Here is a 5,210-nt window from a genome sequence, read left to right on the forward strand (position 1 = left end):
GAAGCACCTCCCACAAGTTGGATTGGCTTGATGGGCACTTCTTACGTACCATACGGTCAAGCTGCTCCCACAACAGCTCAATATTGTTGAGATCTGGTGACTGTGCTGGCCACTCCGTTATAGATTGAATACGAGCTGACTGCTTCTTCCCTAAATAGTTCTTGCATAGTTTGGTCCTGTGCTTTGGGTCATTGTCCTGTTGCAGGACAATGACCCATCTCCCACTTTACCACCACCAAAGCACCGCCAGACCATCACATTAACTCCACCATGCTTGACAGATGGCGTCAAGCACTCCAAACTATACAAGTATCTTTTGATTTTTTCTGCGTCTCACGAATGTTCTTCTTTGTGATCCGAACACCTCAAACTTAGATTCGTCTGTCCATAACACTTTTTTCCAATCTTCCTCTGTCCAGTATCTGTATTATTTTGCCCAACTTAACTTTTATTTTTAGTGGCCAGTCTGAGATACAGTATGGCTTTTTCTTTGCAACTTTGACTAGAAGGCCAGCATCCCGGAGTCGCCTCTTCCCTGTTGACGTTGAGACTTGTGTTTTGCGGGTACTATTTAATTAAGCTTCCAGTTGAGGACTTGTGAGGTGTCTGTTTCTCAACCTAGACACTCTAATGTACTTGTCCTCTTGCTCAGTTATGCACCGGGGCGTCCCACTCCTCTTTCTCTTCTGGTTAGAGCCAGTTTGCGCTGTTCTGTGAAGAGAGTAGTACACAGCGTCGTACGAGATCTTCAGTTTCTTGGCAATTTCTCGCATAGAATAGCCTTCATTTGTCAGAACAAGAATAGACTGATGAGTTTCAGAAGAAAGGTCTTTGTTTCTGGACATTTTGAGCCTGTAATCGAACCCACAAATGCTGATGCTCCAGATACTAAACTAGTCTAAAGAAGGCCAGTTTTATTGCTTCTTTAATCAAAACAACAGTTTTCAGTTGTGCTAACATAATTGCAAAAGGGTTTTCTAATGATCAATTAGCGTTTTAAAATTATAAACTTGGAATAGCACAATTAACACAATGTGCCATTGGAACACAGGAGTGATGGTTGCTGATAATGGGCCTCTGTACACCTACGTAGATATTCCATAAAAAAATCTGCCATTTACAGCTACAATAGTCATGTACAACATTAATTTGATGATCAATTTGATGTTATTTTAATGGCCAAAAAAGGTGCTTTTCCTTCTAAAACAAGGACATTTCTAAGTGACCCCAAACGTTTGAACGGTAGTGTATTTCACCTTTCACTGAGAAGACACCACACACATTATTACCAATCATCCCTCATGGCAAAGGGGCATATACTTTTTATGGCTGAGGTAGTAAGGATGAATAGGCCCAACTCAAGCTGCCTGGAAGTCTGAATGATTGACTGTGTTATGTGTCTGCCACAGCGATAGCCATAGCCACTGACGCAGATACCCTTTGTACCCCAGTTGACATGTAAGTACAGCCATGAGTCATATGTTAAACAAGCAAGACAGGATAAATGGGGATAAGGCCTGGCGACCGTTTTAGCTCAACTCCTCTTCACATTCACACACTGCTGTCCATGACGCCCCACCGACAGATGGTTGGTGGATATGACTGGTGTTGTGTTATATCACAGTGCCGTGGCAAAACAGATACAGGGGAATTGCCTTGTTTATAGCAAACGGCAGGAAGAGTACCATTGATCAAGGGAATATTCTCTTTCCTCAAAGTTATTTCATTTTGTATTTTAAGAATGCAGGCTAGTTTTTGCATGTTTCTCTTGGTATTTCCTTTGGTTATTTTGGCTTGTCAAGCTCTCTCAGTGGTTGTAGAAATCAGTTTGTCTTTCCAGTCCCTGCTCAGATAAGAATGCTGATCTTAGTCCGAAGGAGAAATAGATCAGACCAGGAAATGTCAGATCCCCTGAAAATTGTCAGATGAATAATAATTCATAGGCTAATGAGTGTGTGTGTGTGTGTGTGTGTGTGTGTGTGTGTGTGTGTGTGTGTGTGTGTGTGTGTGTGTGTGTGTGTGTGTGTTTCTAGCACATGATGTAATCCACTTGATCTGAGGAAGAGTAGGTCGAAGGAGAAGTCAGGGTGCAAAGTACACTGGGTCAAACAGTGAAGAACCCTATTTCCCAATGTACAAGAAATCTAATAAGGATATGTTAAAAATCAAATAAAGATACAGTATATAGCTACAGTATGTAAGACTGACATTGTGAGTAATCAATCAGTAAGTAATGGTTATATATATATAGAAAAAGACCATAATGGGAACTGTCATGAAGAAGAAAAGAGCATGAGGGAAATCCTCCTCCACAAACATGTTGTTCCAGACCTAGCTGTTAGAGAACAGAATATCAGCACGTCTTTGAGCGTGACTGCTGCCTATTTCCTGTTGTGAGCTGTGAAGATGACAGCTGCCCCCTCGCATCTTGTGACTATAGAAAATAAAACCTAATTGGCCAATTATTCATTCCCATGTTGCCTGTAGGTCTAGTGGTCGGGGAGAAATGTATCATTTTAACTAACCCTAACTCAAACCCTTTTCCTAACATTAACCTATTTCTACTAAGCTACTATGTTAATTATCCTAACCTGCTGCATAAGTTCTCCTAACCTGCTACAAAAAAGTACATTATTTTCGTAGCTGTATATCGTCTAGTCAAGGCCTTGCCCACTGTCTAGTGTCTACACGGAGTACAGCAAAGGCTTGGAGTGGATAACTGATCATGCCAGCAATTTGTATTGAGAAATACAAATTGAGCAATACAAATGTGCAATTGTGTGACAAAATCTGTAGCACCAAGGGCAATGCTGAATAAAAGGTACCATTGACATCCATTTAGTTGTTGCGCTGCTATGGCTTCTGGTAACCATGCAAATGTCCAAAAGCTTCGTCCAATGCCATTCATGCTGTGGTTATTGACTCTCATATCATTTTAGTGCTGAGGGGATTATAAAACTAGTTGATCAAATGTTTGTATGATGCCTTGAAATAATTATTGCCTAATCACCACATTCATCTATATCAAATACATTTTAAAAATTATCTATTTTGGAAGAAAATAACCAGTAATCACCTTTCAACCAATTTGCTTGTGTCACTTACACTAGGTCATGTTAACCCCCTTATCCTCCCATCTAACCATCAGAAGAATCAGGTCATCTAACCATCAGGCCATCTAACCATCAGAGGAATCAGGCCAGATTGTGTCACTTGTTCTGTCACAGGTGTGACTAATTGCTCCTGTGAAATCAGCAGGTGTTTCCATTGGACAATTGACCTAAGTGATATGTATTTAAACCCCTTTATTCTTGTGTTCCAGATGGCTGCCCACAGGAAGTGATGTTGTCACCCAGTTAGCTACCTCACGCTGCCGGCGCAATCCAGATCCAAAATAACCTGTACATTTACCACCATTTGACATTCGAGAATAACATTATCAGAAGCGCATTGGTAGTTGGTAGTACACAAAACACTCAAAAGGGAATGATGAGTAATTTAATGCAGTTTTTTCCACATTGTAAGGGCACTTACATGTCAAAGTGAGTTATTTGATCATTAAAAAGACCAAGAAAAACACCTAGGCTGTAGGCCCCCTTTATGAAATCCTTAATTGTGTCTTGTTTTACATAACAAGATGCAACCTAATTCAAACTAAGAGCAGCACATTAATGTATCATATTGAGTACTGTAGGCCTCTCACATCCTGTAAGGGTTAATCATAGAGAGCATGACAGCTTAATATTCAAGAGCACAGATCTAGGGCATTGGCTGCGTTTAGACAGGCAGCCCGATTCTGATGTTTTTTTTTTTCTTCCACTAATTGGTCTTTTCAACAATCAGTTCTGAAAAATATCTGATGTGAAAAGATCCTGATGTGATTGGTCAAGGACCAATTAGTAGAAAAAAATGTGAATGGAGCCTAAGTAGCCTAAGTGACTCCTTAGCCAGTCGAGAAAAGGTGGCTTAGCCAGACAAAGACTCTGGGAGTATTATCCCTGATGGACTAATGGATATCTTTAAAAACTAAACTAAACTAAATCAACCAGTTGATCTCTTCCTGTGATGTGGATGTGAGCCTGGGATTAAAGGGAAAGGGATCCTCCTCCATGCTGCTGCTACAGTGACAGTCACTATGCCTCAGCTCTCTTATTGTGTAACTGAGCCATCATCTGTGTGTTCCATGACCACTAGCTAACCACCTCTGCCTCTGCCTGCTTGCTGTGGAGGTGGGGGTGTTACATATGGTCAAAGCAGAGTATAGAGTCAACTGATTTCCACATCGATTTTACAAATAAATGCAGCAACCAATCCTGTGAAATGGACCAGTCAGATTTGTGTGAATATCTGGTCATTGTAGACCAAAAAAACTGGACAAAAACATGAACTAAGTTATAACATACTTGCATCTCTGAGGTCAGTAAATTACCCAAATGATTGATTATATCTATCCATCTGTAATTTCAGGAGCAAAATACCTGTCAACAGTCCATTGGCAACAACACAGTGTCAGTCAAACACTGTGATCTGAAGCCAGACACCTACGACCTATGCTTTATATTATATCCTGCCACACAGAGGACAAGGACAGTAGAACTGAAAGATGATGTCATTCACCTCTCTATATTCCCCTGATTGTTCAACACAAGCAGGCAGCAGTGTTATAACCTCCCTAACTCCCGTCCCCCAGATAGAGCAGTATTATAACCTACCTACCTCCCGTCCCCCAGACAGAGCAGTGTTATAACCTCCCTACATCCCGTCCCGCAGACAGAACAGTGTTATAATCTCCCTAACCTTTCGTCTCCCAGACAGAGCAGTGTTATAACTTCCCTACCTCTTGTTCCTGGCAGAATGGGCTGTAAACTACACCGGTCCTATTAATTAATTAATGACCCTACCTGAAGGGGCTGGCTAGTGGCTCGTGGAGCTGTCTACAGGAAGACAGTGTGATGTGCTATAGTGGTGTACAGGGGAGAACAGGGGAGGAGAGGCAGAGGCAGTACACCAGATGAGAGAAGAGAGGACGCCCTCTTTCCTCTTCAGCACCCCTCTCTGACCATCAATCATCCAGGGCCATTGTGGTCCTGTCCAGGGTATCCTGCAGCGCAACCACACAGCCCAGCCACCCAGCCAGGCAGGCAGAAGAGAGGAGAGGAGAGAGGGGGCAAGGAGCTGTAGCCTTCAGGGAGAAAGGAAAGTGGAAAATA

The sequence above is a fragment of the Oncorhynchus kisutch genome, linkage group LG30 (assembly GCF_002021735.2).
Source record: "Oncorhynchus kisutch isolate 150728-3 linkage group LG30, Okis_V2, whole genome shotgun sequence".
Classification (NCBI taxonomy): Eukaryota; Metazoa; Chordata; class Actinopteri; order Salmoniformes; family Salmonidae; genus Oncorhynchus; species Oncorhynchus kisutch.